General features: G+C 33.6%; 1 protein-coding gene across 6 annotated transcripts in view; it reads right to left on the bottom strand.

Annotated features, from left to right (window-relative positions):
- The window catches only part of Rbp6 (RNA-binding protein 6), a 1,483,108-nt gene that overhangs the window by 726,781 nt on the left and 736,332 nt on the right, over positions 1-19,995 (bottom strand). The gene's annotated exons all lie outside the window — the stretch shown is intronic.

Here is a 19,995-nt window from a genome sequence, read left to right on the forward strand (position 1 = left end):
TCCGTGAAACTGGCAGTCCAGCCGAACAACATCCAGGGCGAAGACGCGCTACAACTGCAGTTCAAGACCGATTTTTGGTCTTAACCGCAAGAAGACAACCGACAATCACAGCACCTGAGTTGGTTAACGTGTTGCAGCAGACGCACCAGGTAACCATTGGTCGTGATACTGTCAGAAATCGACTGCATGAAGCAGATCTCCACAACAGAAGGCCACTTAGATGTCCACCTTTGTCGAGATGCAATCGCGGTAGAAGATTAGAGTGGTGTCAAGAACATCAAAACTGGGATGCAAATGATTGGGCCACAGTTTTGTTAACAGTCGAATCCAGATTTGGATTTCATCCAGATTCTCGTCGAGTAAGACTGTGGAGACGACCTGGAAATAATGAATGTTCGAGACACGTCCAGGAAGTCAATACATACAGAGGTGGTACAGTAATGCTATGGGGCGGAATCACGATCGGCGGCAGAACCGATCTCGTTTTTCCAAATCGCTCCCTCACAGCTCGACAGTACCTCGACACCATTCTTCTACCTATCGTCCGTCCGTTTGCTGGTGCTGTTGGTGAAAACTTCCACCTAATGCACGATAATGCTCGTCCACATGTCGCGCGTCTAGTGACTGACTGGCTCACCAACGAAGGAGTTGATGTATTGCCATGGCCAGCACAATCACCAGACCTGAATCCCATCGAGCATGTGTGGGACATGCTTCAACGAAAAATTACTCCGCATATGGGGAATATTCACACAACGTTTCAATTGAGAGAGCTTTAATCGCTGACTGGGCAAATGTACCCCAACAAGACATTGACAATCTCATTTTGTCGATGCACGATAGATGTAGGGCCGTAATAAACCAGCGTGGAGGCCACACTTTGTACTGATTCCAATTTTTTTTGTAATATGATTTTTTTTCGGAGTGCCAAAGAAGAGCCATATTTTTTTTTAGTTTTGCTTATATGCGCACTCAGTGTTTTTGACCATTTAATAAATTTTGTTGTAAGTTACATTCGGAGATCTATCAACTGAAACCACAAATGTGCGGTTGGCTCCTGTTGGTGGCTCCGTGCATTTGTATTTCTATCTTTTGGTAACCAAGTGTTGCCCATCCTTACACTTGGCTGCACCATACTGATGATGGGCCAAAAGCCCGAAACACGTGTCTATGGTTTGCCACTTTCATGAGTGCTATGTTCGATATATATATATATATATATATATATATATATATATATATATATATATATATATATATATATATATATATATATATATATATATATATATATATAGAATCGACACTGGAAAGAAATGCCCGACCAATCCGGCAATCAGCTAGAAGACTCCCTCTCACCAAGAAAGTAGAGGCAGACAAGATAGTCAGTGATTTGGAAAAAGAAGGAGTCATCGAATCTTCTAACAGTCCCTGGTCTTCCCCAGTCGTATTAGTGAAGAAGAAGCTCTCCCAAGAATCGACGACACCCTAGACACGCTAGCCGTGGATATTAGCAAGTTGAATTGGCCCCAGAAGATCGAGAAAAGACTACTTTCACCATCGGCTCAGGATTGTGGCAGTTCACAGTTATGCCATTCGGGCTTTGTAATGCTTCAGCGACCTTTGAGAGATTGATGAAGATGGTTCTCAAGGAGCTCTCATGGAAGACGTGTCTAGTATATCTCGACGATATAATCATGATCGGAAAATCGTTCGACGATCACTGAAAAATCTGAAGTAAGTATTTATGCGTCTGAGGAGTTCTGGATTGAAACTTAGTCCCAAGAAATGCCATCTGTTCCAAAAAGAAGTCCGTTACCTTGGCCACGTTGTCTTTGGGGAAGGAGTGGCGGTAGACGAACAAAAGATCAAAGCAGTTAAGGATTGGCCCATTCCAAAAGACATACATCAGCTTCGGAACTTCCGAACTTCCTTGTATATATATATATATATATATATATATATATATATATATATATATATATATATATATATATATATACAAGGTCCTTGAGCTATGAAAGATCTGGTTAAATTATTTTCTATCACTACTCTATTATGAGAATGCATATCGCAGACATCAGATGATTTCATATCAGTTTAGGCTAAAACCAAAGTGAGTGGTTCTATTCAACCCTTCACAGCAACTCGCGAGGGTTTATTGTGGCTCTCACTTTTTCAGATTTGACGAAATACATCCAGATTCTTCATGAAGTTGAGTGGTAGCATAACGTAAGCTTAACCCCACCAAGATAAAAATAACGACCATTTGTTATTATTATTGAATGTGGAACTCTGCCTAACGCTGAAAAAGTGATTCGGTTCGCGGCGGGGTGGACCTTGAGTATGTGCCCTGCTACCTGGGCCTAAATTTCTTTGTGAATATCAATCCACATCAAGGTTGACAGACCAAGGTATAGTTTTCACAATCTAGTGAGGACCTGTGGAGTCTGCTACTACCTTCGCCAGAGAGTTAGCATCATATATGTATGGCTTGAGAAGTGAGTTTTTTGTCCAGCATTTTGGGAACATGCTCTCCCATGGCTGCAAATTACAAACCACACCTACCAGCCAAGAGAAGTTGTCTTGATCCTCTCAGGCAACCTGTAGTAATCCAGACCTGTGGACCATCTGATTGGTCGACAATGAAGTTGTCGAACTTTCAAGGTACAAGATTCTCATCTCAATGACCACAGAAACCTTGCAAAATGTATCTGTGAGTCAGTTAGATTTAGCCATGCATGATTTTTTCGTCTCTAGGTTGGGTGAATAATCGTTTGGGCATAAGTCTGTTTATGTGAAGTTTGTTTCCTCTCCAGATGCAGATTCTGCTTTCGCTGCTCAGGAATTTGGTGCAAGACATATTCATAAGATACGCTGCTCTTGAGGAAGTCGCTTTCTGGCTGAACCACATAGAGAGTTGGACTACTGAGTTTTCGCTCTTGATCGGATGTTACAGGAGTCGTTCAGTCGACGTCCATCAGGAAATTGAGAATAATTAACTAAATTACGGATGACGGTAGCCAGTTTGGTAGCATAAGTAGTTCGGTTTGTTCATTCAATAGACCATTATGTGGATGTTGGATCGATCAGAACTGTGGTATTTTCGTTATCCGTTTCTAAGAGAGCGATAGCTGGTTAACGGAAAAACACATTTTAGAACATCATTTTTCTAGAAAACCATTCATCTTTTACACTCCGAGCGAAGCCGATAGTGCGTTCGTATCTATGAGCATTGACTTGTTGGTAGAGGATTATATTTTGGATTCTTCAGGAACCCAATTCTTTCAGACTGAATTTTTATAAACCTTTCATAGTTCAACCTCAACATGAATTGTCCTGAAGGTGAAGTATATGAGTTTTTATGCTCCAGCTACACAGTTATGGTTTAATGTGCTTCTAATGATTCTCAAATATCTTCTGAATCGTTTGATCATTTCCACTGAAACTTTTTTAGTTTGTAGCTGACAGTAAGTGTTAATATTGCAACCTGAACTTGCATTCTGTCAACTTTGAATCAAGGAAGGATAAAAACATATCAATAGTATTCAATCAATACTAATAGTTGACAAAAAATTCTCAATGAGATTCTGCATTTCAAAATGTTCCATTGCTCTTACATGATAAATGTACAAAATGAGATGAAATTTAATATTTCCCATAGCATCACATCACTGTGCTGAAGCAGATGAGACTTTATTTCTAAAACAAAACAATGCACGTTTGTGACTATATTCTGAATGCAAGGAAAAACCACAAGCTGTCCTCATCAACAAATTTCAATATAAGTTAACCCGACACATATACTCGTACTATAGATTGAAAAAACAAGTCTTTCTGATTGAATGAATCATTCTACTCTTCATACTCATGCTATCTTCATTCAGTTGAATAAGGCATTTCATTTTACAATTATTGCAAAATATCTAACTGTCACACTAGGAGGAGCTTCTTTGATGAATATTGTTGTTTTTAAATAAACAAATAGAATCGTTTTCAAATGCTTATCGAACAAAACAAATTGAAATGGAATAATTGGACTTTTAGCATAAAGTCAAGAAAAATTAATAATGTGAATAAGATATTGTGTACTATCCACATGAAATATAATTCTGTTATTCAAAGAAAAATTTGACATATGCTTTGAAAATAATATCGAAAACTTTGGGTTTCGATTCAAAAAGTTAATCGTTAACGATATTTCAATTTAGGATATTCTGTAATATTATTTTTTCCACAAAAAATATCGTGACTCCAAATACTATTTGACCAATTTTCCAAAAAATTCGTGTTTTTTTATTTATTAAATTTATTATATTAAGGAGATTCGTACTGTATAACCTTATACGTGATTATGAAATATTTTAAAAATTTTAGATATTCTTATATACAACTGAAATTATATACAACCTAAGTGTTATTCGACATCTTGTTTCCAATTCGCGAAATGAATTCTTGATATTCAGAAACAAATCCCTGCCATTCACAGGGATCTCTAACCATTCCAGAAGCCCTTTCTTATTTTGTATCACTTCAGACGACATAGAGTCTTTTTGATAATGTGCCATTCTCACAACTCTCCAGGAATATAAAGAATACTTTTGATTAACATAGCCTGTCTTTCTGATCAAGATGTATACATCTCATTTCAAGCTGCTTCTGGTTGTGCCGTTTGTGAACAGGAGTTTTTGTTGTTTTCAGGAAATCTGCTAATTATAACGGATGTGAACTGAAGTTTTCATAAACAGATGTGATATTCAGAGAGTGTTCAGAATTGCTCAAGGCTCAAGTAATTGACATGTTGGAACAGAAGGGATAATTTGAATAAACATAATCAGAACAATTAATATCCCGACAAAGGGACAAACAGTGGGTTGGTTGCTGCTGAAATATAAAGCGTTTATATACAGGGTCCGTGATAACAAATTATAGAAAGATCTAGGTTACATTTCACTTTGGTAATATGAATTTTCAAAAATTCATTCATTTTGAAGAAAGGGAAACAGTACTGTTTTCCTTGAGTTACAGAATGCACAATATAATATGAGGTGATGCTAATACAAAAGTAACAAACTTCGGGATAGTACATAAATGGTAAGGAGAATGAAAGAAAATCGTTTATTCAAAATTTTTAGTTAATTACAATTCATTTGTTAGGTATGTTTGTGTGGGGCCCTGCTATAGGCTAATACCTCTTCAGGGTAAATGTGTTGTATGTGTATGTGTTTTGTTGTGTGTTGGAGGTATAATAGTCTAGTTCACATGTACTTTCTTTTGCAAAATTTTTCAGCCCTGTCCAAAAATAACGACCAAGGTACCATTCGATTCGTATTTTTGCCTATAAAGTTTAAGGAAAGGTCCGAAAACGCGCCGATAAAAATTACAAAAGTTATAAACAATTAAGCGAAAAAAAATGGGACTTTCTTAATATCTTGGAAAATGTTCAAAATTTTGGAAATTTGAAAAGATCAATGAATTTGCGTAAAAAAAGTCCCGACTCCCGAAACTGTATCTCGATTATTTATAATTTTTACGGAGCTCTGAAAATAGAGCCAAAAGCGGGTAGTCTAGCTTCCGCGCGCCTTTCGTCAATCTGACATAAAAACAAAAAAAATTATTTAAACATATTAAATGTAAATATTAAGGAATGAAAAAATTCATGTAATGTTGGGATACATCAATAAACAATAATCCGCAGTCGAAAAATTTTTACCCCAATTTTAACGTTAATCATAAATTTGTTATTTATTACTTTTTCTGAATTGAAAATTGTTATAAAAATCCCTAAAAATCTCGATAATTATTGAACTAAATAGCTGGCATTTTTTTCCTTTGGTGAAGTTATCCTTGATAGGCGAAAAAAATAGATTACCGTTGCCAAAATAAAAAAATTGTTATTTTCTATTTTTTTATTGACAATTGAAAATTATAATTTTATAAAAAATACATTACAAATTTTGTTTTTAATTTTTTATTGTTTCAATGTCTCATGGCTAAAAACTAATGATTAATTTTTTTTTAATTTTTTAAGCTATTGTTAATAAATTTATTATAAACAAATACATTGTTTAGAAGCATTTCAAAAATTTTTTTGCATTATGTTAATTGAAAAAAAACATGATTTTTAGAGAAAAAAATGGTTTCTTAAAAAAATTTCTTTGTTGCTAAAAAATGCGTTTGTTAATTAACAATCGTTTTTTGCAACCAAATATTAAAATTGAGGAACCGTTTTTTTTTAAATCATAAATTCTATTGTTCTTTAAGGTTTTGAAAAAACTTTTTTTTTATTCTTTTTTTAATTGTTTATTTTAAAAAAAATTGTTATGAACATATAAAAGTAACTATTTGTGTTTTTTTAATTATTCTATTTTTTATAAAACTTTCAATATTGTGATACCTTGATACTTGTCTTTTTCATTCGCTCCTTCGCTTTTATAATTATAATAACTTTCAAACTATTGCAGTTATGATAAATATGCTTCGAGTCTTTTCTGTTCATTATGAATTTATTAACAATTCAAGCCTTTTACTAAAGTTGTAGTCCTATTATTTATTCAATTATTGATCGTTATTTATTAAAAAAAGAAAAATTTCAAGTTTTCAGGGAAAGTTATTTTTAAAATTTATTAAATCATGTTTATAGTACAGTTAAAAGTTTTATTATAATTTTTATTATTTTTTTTGTAATCTTTTATATCGTTTTAGTAGCGGTGGCTCATCATCTGTGGTTTCTTCTGTCGTGATGTTCCTTGAACCTCCTCCTCTTTGACTTCTTCAAGTATCGGTTCACAGTATTCTTGAACTCCCACTGGACAAACTTTATAATCATTAACGCCGTCATCATTTCCATCGGGATTACTATCGATAGCATTTAATCGACCGATCATGATATCAGTATCATCATTGTCATCATCAAGTGATGGCCTTGTACTGTTAGAACATGTTTCACCTTTACAATTTTTGCATGAAGATGAGCAAGGAAGCCCAGCTTTTTTACATCCACATCGATTATTACACTCTCTTATGCAGGCACAATTAACCAGCTTAAGTAAGTTGTCAGGCGCCAGTATTTCCGTTCTTCCAGATTCAAATTATAATTACCAATCCAAAACTGAACTTGGTAATACGTCCTAAATGAGTATAAATCTGTTGCTATTGCTGTTGGAGGTAAAGTTGCTAAGTTGATCGCAGTCTTTGATTTCGCAATCATACTTAAAAATCGAGGAATACGACACTGGCCTGATGTTGAATTAGTATCGAATTGACCGTACAAGGCCAGCATAATTCGCTCTCCAGCTACTTCGATATCTTGACGAGAGGCATCGGAATTGTAGAAGACTTCCACGTATTGCATCAGCTGAGGATTTTTATCTATAATATCCAGCAATTTTTTCCCTTCGCCGAAAATAGCGCTCGTTGTATCGCATCCTGTAAAGGCATGCGCAAACAGAATGACATTTTTCAAGTGCTTATTATTTCTGGTTTCATAAATAACATCCAACTGTTTGGTAGATGTTCGTGGTTTCCACATTGGAATATTTTAATTCTCTGGTGTCAAAGCTATCAATAAAGCAGCAAGATCTACATCAGTCCCAATTACAACAATTTTTTTGTCCGGATTTTTTTATTTTAATTTTAATATTCAGTTGCAAAAAGCGATTGTTAGCTAACAAATGCATTTTTAGCAACAAAGAAATTTTTTAGGAAAACATTTTTTTTTAAATCATGATTTTTTTCAATTAACATAATGCAAAAAAAATTTCGAATTGCTTTATAAACAATGTATTTGTTTATAATAAATTTATTAACAATAGCTGTAAAAAATTAAACAAAAAAATATTATTAATTAGTTTTCAGCCATGAGACATTGAAACAATAAAAAAAAAATTGTAATGTATTTTTCATAAAATTATAATTTTCAATTGTTGATAAAAAAATAGAAAATAACAATTTTTTTCATTTCGGCAACGATAATCTATTTTTTGCCTATTAAGGATAACTTCACCAAAGGAAAAAAAGCCAGGGTTTTAGTTTAATAATTATAGGGATTTTTATATTAACTTTCAATTCAGAAAAAGTTATTAATTAACAAATTCATAATTAACGTTACAATTGGGATGAAAATTTATTGACTACAGATTATTATTTATTGATGTATCCCAACATTACATGAATTTTTTCATTCCTTAATATTTACATTTAATATGTTTGAATAATTTTTTTTCATGTCAGAGTGACGAAAGGTGCGCGGAAGCCAGATTACCCGCTTTGGCTCTATTTTCAGGGCTCTGTAAAAATTATAAATAATCGAGATACAGTTTCGGGAGTTTGGACTTTTTTCACGCAAATTCATTGATCTTTTCAAATTTTGAAAATTTTCCGAGATATAAGGAAAAAACTAAAGCCCCATTTTTTTCACCTAATTGTTTATAACTTTTGTAATTTTTATCGGCGCGTTTTCGAAACTTTCCTTTAACTTTCTATGCAAAAATACGAATCGAATGACACCTTTGTCGTAATCTTTGGACAGGGCTGAAAAATGTCACCAAAAAGAGCTAAATCGAGTACATGTGAACCAGGTTCTATTAGTGGGATTTTGATCATGAAAACCAAATTGGATTTGGTTTGAAATGCTTCAAGAACTATAGTTTCAAGATATTTAGCAATTTTCTTTAGTTTTGGTCAAGGGGAAAAGTTTTTCCTCATCAAATTTTGAAATATTTTCAGCAATGCATTCATCGAGTGTTCAGGTGTTATGGTTGAAGAATGAATGATATTCAATCGTGCAAGTGTGATAGAATCTAAAGCGTCATCAATACTTTCTTGTAAATATAGAAAGCTCTCCATAAGTTTTTCGCAAATCTATATGAATTCTAATTTTGTTTCCACTTGACTCATTATATCACTAAATTTATTATTGATCTCTCAATTACTTTTATATCTTCGTTGAACGTTTGTTCATCGACTTGCAGTTTTTTTATTGAAATTTTGAATGGTAGAAGTAGTTACCGATATTTGGTTTTTCAATAAATTTTCTAATTGATGTTCAACGTGATTTAGCACCAACACCTCAACACGTGTTCTGATTACCAAGTTATCCTCTTTAAGATAAAAATTTAACTGAGAAAGAGGAAGTTTGTATTGGGGTCGAAACAAGAGTTTGCTTCAATTTTTCGAATGATTTTTTACAATCATTTCCGAAAATGAAAGGGGTGTCTTTTTGAAGTAATTATGTAAGAGGTTATGAAATTTTTGCAAAATTTGGGATGAATCTCCTGTTATATTTTGCTAAACCAAGAAAGGATTTTATTTTTTTCTGCTTCTTAGGTTCTGGGAAGTTTATGATACAATCAATTTTCTTGAGGTTTGGTTTTAGTCCATTTTTGTTTGGAATTTTTCTGAGGAATTCACACTTATCGGATTGGATTTTAAGATTAGTCTCTTGAATACTTCTTTTAGTCTGAATATGTGATCATGAATGGAAGGGGAGTAAATGATGATGTCGTCCATGTAAAAGATACATCGCTTATTCTGAATGCTATTAATCACCCTTTGAAACGTTGATGGGACATTCTTGAGGACAAAGCTGAGTAATTCGCAATGGCCGTCCTTTAACCTGAAAGCCGTTTTTGGAATGTACGATTTCGATTGGATGGAAACCAGAAGCAAAGTCAAGATTAGTGAAATATTGTTATTTGCGAAGTTGATCGAGAAGATTTGATATCATTAGGATATGTCATCTACAGTCAGTTCAGTTAACTTTCGGCAGTCGACAACTACTCGTCATTTCTGTTTTCCAGATGCGTCAATGTTTTTTGACAAACAACACTGGGGATGACAACGGAGAAATAGAAGGTCGTACGATTCCTTCCTCTAACATTTTATTTATTTGTCTTTTGACTTTCTCCTTTTGGTTTTGCGCCCCTGGTATCTATCGAATGTTTCGTTTCGTTTGATATGGTATTTTGGTATTGGAATTTGGGGTAGTTGGGGCATTTGAGGCAATATAGGAGGTTGAGGATGTACCGAGATGTTTTCAGCATCCGATACCTTGAGAAGAGGTATTGTTTTGAAATCTGTTATTAAATTTCTGTTTTCTATATCAACTATTCCATTATAGTGTTCTAAAAAGTCAACTCCGAGAAGTCTGTCGGAATTATGGGTGTGAAGTTATCCACATAAACAGAGTACTCTGAGAAACAAATATTGAACTCTTATTTTTTCATTTACTGAATTTGTTCACCTACCACTTTTCAATATGACAGGATTGTTGACTGACTCAATGAACTGTCCTAGTTTATAGGCCGTCTGGGGGTGGAAATGGGGTGGAAATATTTGTAAAATATGATATGTTATTTCTGATGACTAAATCGACATAAAAAACATTACGCCATAGTTTTACAGGGCATCTGAGGAGGTGGATATTAGGTGGAGACTATCAAAAATGTTATCATCAAAAACTAAATTTGTACACACACAAAATTGAGATATCTTATTCCTGATTATCGAATCAACAAGAAAAATATCACGCCATAGTTGAACAGGCCATCCAAAGGTGTGGAAATGGGGTGGAACTTCAAAAAAACCTACCATAGAAAATTGGATTTGTACGCCTTTAAGATTGGGATATGTTATTCCTGATAACCGAATCACCTGAGGGGGTGAAAATGGAGTGGAAATGTTCATAAAATTCATAACATGAAAAAAAAAACTTCCTGCACTTATAAAACTGATATATGATATTTCTGATTTTGGTATTCTTGATAATTAGCTGTATAATTTCTTCAAAATCTCGCTGGTTGAGTTGAGTGTTGTTGAATGTGGAATTTTGGTTTTTCGGGCTGGATAGTATTCGCATTGTTGTTCAACTTCTGTTGTTGAAAATATGAGAGTTGTAGCTCTTGTTTTACTATTTGAATAGCTTTGAGAATGGATGCTGGATTTCCGTTTTCACTATCTGTCCTATGGTAGGTTCCAATACTGCCAAAAAGGTGTTGAGAGTCATGGTTTGAATTAAACTTTATGATGCTTGCTTCTCTTCTGAAGAAAGCGGTTGTTTTTGAATTACGTGCATTTTTGCGTCGTGGGTTTGAAGTCTGTTTATAAAAGTTAAAGGGACTCATTGGACATTTGATGGATTCTTTGGAGGTCTTGTATCAAAGAGGCTAAATCAGGTGTTAACCAAAATATTGGATTGAATGTGTGACATCCTGTAGTCAGTATTTTATATCAACCAAATACGCATGTCATCCCTACTCCTTTCTTATTCTAAATAGAGTCCCATTGGGAGAATCATGAATGATATAGAGTATTGTATTTGTCTGATTTTGGAAATATAGAAATTACATAAATGGCATTTTATTTATGATGCACTGTTTGGAACCTTTGGTGTAGTAATGAATATTACTGGAGTTTTTTTTCCAACACCAAATCGTTATTTTTAACACCTCGAGACGTGTTTTGATCACCAAGTGATCATCTTCAAAGAGGAAGATTAAAATTCAAGTTTTAATCTTCCTTAGACCTTACAGAATGGATTGGATGTTTGAGGGTTCGAGAACTGATGAGTTCTGAGGATATTCCTTTTACTTCATTTTTTATATTTGTGATGTGATGTCAGAGACCCAAAAAAACAGCGAACCAGAAAAGTGAACAAAAGCCAGGAATAAGTTAGATATCCATTTTTCCTCTCCTTTTATTTTAATTTTGTGGCAAAGTTGACTATTGATTGAATCAATTAGTGCATGTAATTTAAGGTAAGCAATAAATACAGAATTGAATATTTTCAGGTGTTATAAATGAACAAAATAATCAAAATGATCATAATGCTTGAAAATTTTCAGGATACTTTATGCAGCCAGTGCCCTTATGAAAATGTTAACGAAACCGGGAATTTTTCTTTTGAAAAATAATGCCCATACCTCGACCCAGGACAACACAGCATAACAAATATAGATCTCAATCATTTACAGAACCATTCACCATATATATTTGTTCCCAAATTTTAATAGATACAGGTAGGACTCGTAGCCTCATGAGTGCAAATTTAGCATATACATTTTTCCAAAATCGTTAGTTGTTAAATTTCTTTTCAGAACGAAGTGGCTGTTATTACAATATTTGAAATTTTCAACATTGAGGAATGTCACAAATTTTATATTCTTGATTTTAATGAAGAATATAACAGACTTATAGAAATGGATCTTTTGAAACAATTACAAGCAACAGTCGATATAAACCAAATTTCAATTATCAGGGTATAATACAACCTTCTATTTCACCCTGGAACAGCCCAAAGACAGCTTTCTCTACACAAAAAGGGTATTGAGAATTCAGACGTATGCGTTCTTGAATAAAAAATGGTCCCTGTACTTTTCAGAGGACCATAAATAATGTTCTGAGGGGCTTAAACAACTAAATATTATGCTTTAGTAAGGTATTTTGCTTTTTTTGACACCTGCCAAAGTATAACTATCGATACTGGCCGATAATTCAATAACGAATCTATCAAAGAACTCTAGAAATTACACAAAGTATGAAAAAATTCACATAAAAGAATTAAGAAAACCACCTTTTTTGTTACAGGCTCAAAATGAAGGACCTGAGTTAATAGTGTAGTTTATGAAATTACTATGGATCTTCATCAAGTAACGGCCGAATCAATCAGTAAAATGAAGCAGATAATTGTCCATAGAATCAAGTCGGTTGATTGGTAATAATCGATGTCGTCTATTGATAGTTGATTTTTTGCATCGATATGTCTCTGAAGTTGATGGATATCTTCCGGTGGTAAATTTACTATCCTCAAAGGTTTTCTTTTGAGTGTCTCAATACCTAACACTTCATTGTTGATTTTTTGCAAGACAAATGGTTTTCCAAAATTTGATTGTGGCGGTTTTCAAATTAATATAGTTTGTATTCGAAACTGCAATTGGTTGGAATTCGTAGAAGGGTGCTGTCTTTGACTGTGACGAATTGGTCCTCTGAGTATTTTGATTTTATTTTCTTCTGGGGTGATTACGATATTACGTCCCTCGTTGATTTTATTGAATATTTGGGTGGGTGGTTGTATCGGCATCTGGGGACACCTACCCTCCATGTCGTAAATAAGGGCGGCAACGCACTCTTTTTCTGGGTGGAAACTCAAGTTTTTTTAATTGCAGAGGTATATGTCTTAGATTTGTGTACAGGGTTGGTCCATATATTGGAATGTTTTTTCTCCAAGAGCCAAGTAAGGTTTTTTGGGATGATTATGTATGGTATTTGTTTCAGTTGGGATAGGAAACAAATGGAAATATTGTAATGTTTTGGGATAAACTATAGGAAATTCTATGGCGAAGATTTTTTTTCCAACTTTTGACTTGATGAGTTGGCTTGTTGATTCCGTGCGTATGTGTTGTTTCCTGCCTTCGGCAAACAAGTGTTGCCCATCTTTACACTTGGCTGCACCGCGCTGATGAGGCCAATAGTCAGAAACACGTGTCCGCGGTTTGTCCCCCTTTTTTGAGTGTTGTGAGTCAAATGTAGTATATGAAATTCCTTGTCATACATGCGACAAGACATGTTGGTCAAACATCTAGAATTTTATCTGGACCCATAGCTTCACATAAAAGTGAGTGTAATACAAACAAAACCACCTGTGCAATTGCAGAGCATGTCATCAGCACTGAACACACGATGACCTACACCGAAGTTGAAGTTTTGTGTACTGAAAGCAACTTACAAAAACGGTCGTTTAAAGAAATGTTCTTTATTAAAAGGAAAACTAATAACATGAATAAAAAGACTGAGCTCAACAACCTCAGCAATATTTATAATTACATCTTGAAATTGGAACTAATTCCTCCAAGTTCACCAAGCAACAGATAGTGTTTGTTTTGGGCACAGTGCTGAGTCTGTCTACAAAAAAAAACATTTACTTCAGTTATGAGTGTTTGGCAGCACTGTACCCAGAGTCATACATTTGATTTTAGTTGTGTCAGCCATGGGGTTGGTGTGCCTTTTGGTAATCTTGTTGTTATTTTACTGTCAAATCATCAAACTTCAAATGTCTTTTCATAATATCAATTTTCAAATTTTAAATATTTCCTCTTTCCTCTCTCTTTTTGGTCGCGACCACGCCACTGAGTAAGTGACAAGCATGGCCAGTGAAATAATTTTAAATGTTTAAATATAAATATTATAAGTTTTTTGTACTTTTTCTCTGAAACTTTAAATTGAATGTGTGACAATTGTCTACTAGATGAAAAGTATTACCTTTGTTTTTTCCATTGCCCCGTCTGACTTATTACTATAAGCTCAAGTTAGTAAGTACATTTTGTACCTATTCGTTTTACAATTTTTCTTGATATAGGGAATGAACATTCTCGAAAGCTCGACCATATAACAAAGAGTATTCTTTAAACAACAACCCAGTAGTTTTGACTGCATATATATATATATATATATATATATATATATATATATTTAATATTTAGTTCATATAGATGAGTGGGAAAGTAGGGATTCAAACAAATAACAGAGTGATGATTGAAAATACTTCTGAATACTACTTATTCACATATATACAAAAACGATCGCTTCAAAAACACTTCACTAACTTTCTTCGAAAGCTTCTGATGATTCATCTTCCATATTCTCTGTTTCACTATCACTGTCGTCATTTAAATCAATAATGAATTTATTTTCACCATCAATATGGAAGTGTCCAATCTCCATATAGTCTTTTTCAACTAAAATTACTTTTGTAATCCTTTTCTGCCAGTCTTCTTCGTTAATATTAGATACTTCTTCTTTAACTAGCTTCATTAACGTCTTATCAAATTTTGGAAAATTATTTTTACGCCTGATGCTTTGTTTTAATTTTCCCAAAATCAACTCGATGGGATTGAAAGCACAAAAATAAAGGGGAAGTCTCAGTATGGTGTATCCATACTTTTCAGCAATAGTCTCAAGGGCATACACTTTTTCAAATGTTTTGTCTGTAAAACTTCGAGTAGTTGGTTTTTGGTATAGTTATCTTCAAAATACAAATTGTTATTCATTAAAAAACTTTGTATTTCATCTTTCTTCGAATTTTTATTCGTTACTTTGATAAGCTGTCGCGAATGATAGGAAACGTTGTCAAGAACTATTACACTATTCGCATCCAAATTTGGTATCAATGTGTTTTCAAATCATTCTTGAAAAAATATTAGCTTCCATGTTCTTATGATAGTCAATATTGCAGTCCTCAAATTTTTCTCCACATAATTTCAAAGGATTCGGAACCCATCCTTTACTTCCTCCGCAACCCACAATGATTAGTCGCGATCCTTTGTTTGCAGGCGTGTTAGGCGTACACATTCTCGAACCATCAGTCCACCCTTTCGTAACTGTGTCGTGAGTGGCATACTAAGTTTCATTCAAATAGAAAATTTGCCGTTGTTCTTGTCTATATTTAGTTATTGGTTCTAAGTATTTGTTACGCCATTCCACTATTCTTCTGCCTTCCATAACTGCTTGACGTTTGTTTATTATTTCAAATCTAAATCCTAGTTTCTTTATCCAATTCTGAAGAGTTTTGTCACAGCAGCTCACGTTATGGCCGGAAGTATTCAATTTCTTCCTTATGATTTCATTTGTAGGAATCTCATTGCTTTTGTAACAGTCGTATATTGTTTTTTTCAATGATTTTATTGTATGAAAATTTGAAGGTTTTGGTAATTCCATATCACATCGCGTCTTGCGTTCATAAGGTTTGCTTTCGACTATTTTACGTACAGTTGAGAAAGGAATTTTGGTCAAATCTGCTGTTGCTTCCCTCGAAACCAAACTTGAGATGTAGATTTTTATATACATTGAAACATACTCTCTGTGTTTCAGTATTCAAATGCATCCGAATCTTATTCACTGGTATCTATTTTTCACATTGTTCACCATCGTTATTGGAATCACTACACAGGAAAAAGTCTGCGTTGTTATCACACTCCTTATTACTATTAGTACTTGTCCAAGGACGCCCCATTTTAAACAGATAACAAACATTTTAAGTAATTATAACTGCACCAATATTGAATTTCAACACTCAAATCGCGATCAGTTTCAGATGTGAACATTGACGACACAACGGCGATACTCGTCCCCACATTCTATTCGTCACCGTAACATGACTTAAAATTCAATTTTATGACTCTTCAGCCAATCATAAAACTAGGTTAGTAAAAAATATCCAATAGGAATCGGCAATTCTTCAGTCTACATGGACTAGTTGGCAGCGGCATTATTTCTCTGTATTGTTTTTTTTGCCATTGAGATGCCTATAGCTTCAACTATTCACAATACAGGTTACTTCGACTATACACCGTTATTACATTACATATGCATGTTCCCAGACCAGGTCTTTAGCCGATCCAGCCTGCTTTCTTAGCATTGTGTCATATGCGCACTTATTTTTACACCTTGTTTTCTCATTTATATCATACAATAATTGTAGTCATTTGCCTTAAATGTACAAATAAAGTTTTTTAGAAAGTCTCAAAGCAAATCGTTGCTAATAATTCGCTAATGTTTTTGCTGAGTTTGATATTATTTGAAATCGCTAAATTTCATGAGATCACAGTCAGTGGCGTAAAAATGGGAATTACGTATTATTTGAGATCAAAAATCAGTTTTTATATTCGTTGCCATTCGAAAATATGTTTGTAGTAGATGGAACATGTATGCATAATTCTATTTCTCAAGTCACTTTCATCGACAGCTGATATCGCATAAACTAGCGATTGAGGGTAGCTCAAAAGAAATAATTCAGAAGGTTCAAGTCTGGAGATTTAGGTTGTTGAGGTGCCACACGTCCTATCCATTCGTAAACAAAAATATCAGTGAGACATTCACAAGCGGTTACACTGAAATGATCAGGTACACCGTGGTGCATAAATCACACATTTCGTCTCGACACCATTGAGTCGAGGAGGAGGTGTTCACCAAAAATTTCCGACATCCATCCAAAATTCCCGCTGAAATCCACTTTCTACAGTAGCATCTGTGAATAGAACTCCACAAGTGAAATTGGTATTTTGTATAATTCTTTGAAGGAACCACTGACAAATTCAATCTTTTAGAAAAATCTCGCGGTAACACTTACTGCACCCGTTGCTTGTGGTATGGATACAATAAATGTGTATGCAAAACCTTCCACACACTTTGATGACTGGCATTCAATTGTGAATCTATTATTCGGGTACTTGTTGAAGAATTGCCGTCAGCTTTCTGCTGGAATATCTCATTTGGGATATCCTTCTCGATAGAGTCGACGGACTTCCGCAGCATTTCCATCTGCCAGTTCATTAACGAAATGTATTTCAGCTAATTAAGAGTTATCCATATTTACTCGACAGTATGTACTACTACAACCGTGTTTGCACGCTAAAACAATTTAATGATACTACTTGTCACCTACTGTCAAAAAATTTCACGATACTTGTGGAATGTTCCTGCTATGGTTAACAATCAGCATTCTCTTTTTATCTGGAACAATTTAATGATACTACTTGTCACCTACTCTTAAAAAATTTCACGATACTAGTGAAATGTACCTGCTGTGGTTAACAATCAGCATTCTCTTTCACTACACAAAAAATGTCATTTCGATAATAATTTCATAAGTTGTTTCAACTATGTCAAGTTTGACAGGTGCCTAAATAAAAGTACATAATTGGTATCCCTTATTCCATAATACATATCCAATATTTGATTCGATTTGAAAATATTTAAAAATGAAAATTATAAAAAAAAATTTCAAGAAAGCTTTCATACAAATGCACTCAAACTGAAGAAGAACTGAAGAAGAACTAGTTCCTTCCATAATTTAATCTGTTATTCTGTAAGTAAGAGGCTTACCATGGATACAAAATAGGTAATCTTGCGTGGAAAAATTTTTGAGTATGTTACAGAATAACCTATATAAAACAATTGATTTTTTTTTTATTTAGTGCATTTAAAAGATGAAAGATTGTCTTTAAACACGTTTTTTTTCATTAATTGTTCAATCTGATACGAATATCAAACTTGTAGGAAAACAGTGGCATATAATGATTTTTACCATGTATATCAATTAGGTAACACTTTGTTACGCCACTGGAATTATTATGCAAATATGTTACTGCTAACAAACATATCTAGTTTCATTAAAATCGACGGAAAGTCTTTTGAATTATTCATAGAACAACAATATTTTTAGTGAAATTTCAACACCCTGAACTTTTTTCATAAATATTACAAGTAATCACTATATGAAATCAATGACATCATTTAAGAAACATTGTAAAAAAATAAAAATTGTTGTTGTCATCGCGACGAAACGGCTATTTTTCTGCAAAGTTCTCTTGTATATGCTTTCATCAGAAACATTCTCCTCTGATATTTGCTTTACTGTTATATTTCATTGTATAACCACATCTATTTCATACAAAAAAGTCGCAGAAATACAAAGAAGGAATCACATATTTTATAAAAATCATTTCACTAAGTGTTGGTAAGCCTAAAGGGCAGTAACGACTACTGGTTCAACTGAAATTCTAATGGGTTCCGTTTAAACTCTATGAACTTTGCAACTGACTCGAAAGCTTATATATTAGACTAAATGGTTATAGCAGTGAATCGACAAAATCATTATTAAACCTTTCTACTAAAATAATAAACCGAAAACATTCAGGGTGGTGAATAATTTTTGTGTGGAGATATCTTTATATTCCCGAAAAACAACATAACAATTCAAACCTAGTTATGTCATAATCAGGAACTCCATACACACAAAATCCATTAAATTCATTAGATATCATCAGACAAAATAATTCTTTCCGAAAACAACAGCCAATCCGTTTTGAACAAAATTAATGGTCGGGTTGAAATGCGTTTGTTACAATTACGAAATCAAAGTAAATCGGGGAGAAGAAGACCACATTAAAGAGAAAGCTGCAAATGAGTTTTACTGTGGGGTAAAACAAAGGCAATTGTGAATTGAAACTAGATTGGAATTCATTAACGAAGAAGTACATGAAGAACATTTGAATAATTACATTAATTAAAAAAATATAACTCATGATTATGCACTGTTGCATGTACCTCATTTATGGAATATTGTTGGTATTTTGATTTTTTTGAAACACCAATCCCTTCGTCGGTTGGAAGTCAATTCTTCGATCAGTTAAAAATTCTAGAAATCCGATTTGATCAAACTGGTGAATTTTTCAAGTTTATGAACTGACCTTGAGTCAAGAAATCATACACAGGGTGATTGAGTCAGCACCAATGCCAATTCTGTTATTATTGATGCTACAAATTTGGTTAAATGGGCAAACTAGTAGCAATTTCAATGGCTTTCTCGATGCCCAAAAAATCATACAAATCGATTTGTAAAAACATTCTCAACAACAAAGCTCACATCATTTCTTGAAAATGAACGACTTATGTGGAAATATTTATTTATTTTACCAGTACAAAAAATGTCTTTGTTTTGGCAAATAAAACCTCATGATTATCCAAACATCCATTTTTGGTACCTATACGAATGACAATATTTTGTTACTAACAGCAAAAAGAAAAAATTGCGCTGAGATTTTAACTTGTGAAACCCATGATCATCATGCCGTACTTGACACCACTGAGTTATTTGATATTAATTTACAGAACGATAATTTCCATCTTTAAGCCATTCCACTAGCCATATTCATTTTGTGAATCAAAATATATCTGCTGTGAGAATATTGAAGCGGTTTTTGTACAGAACCGGAAATACTGGAGCGTCACATGTGTTCGATTCGATAAAACATAATTATTATGAGTAATCAAGTTGCCTTGAAACTTTCTTGAAATACTATTTGTCAAACTTTCTCGAATATGTCATAGCAATATCATAAATTATTGTAACTGTCAACTACTGTTCGAATATTTTTTGAAATGCCACTTTTCCATCAAGAAAAATGTAATGTGTTGAATTCCTGCTTGGTTTGCCACAAA

Source organism: Leptinotarsa decemlineata, unplaced genomic scaffold, assembly GCF_025532065.1.
Source record: "Leptinotarsa decemlineata unplaced genomic scaffold, Ldec_3_MD MMD2_P_RNA_scaffold_9, whole genome shotgun sequence".
Lineage (NCBI taxonomy): Eukaryota > Metazoa > Arthropoda > Insecta > Coleoptera > Chrysomelidae > Leptinotarsa > Leptinotarsa decemlineata.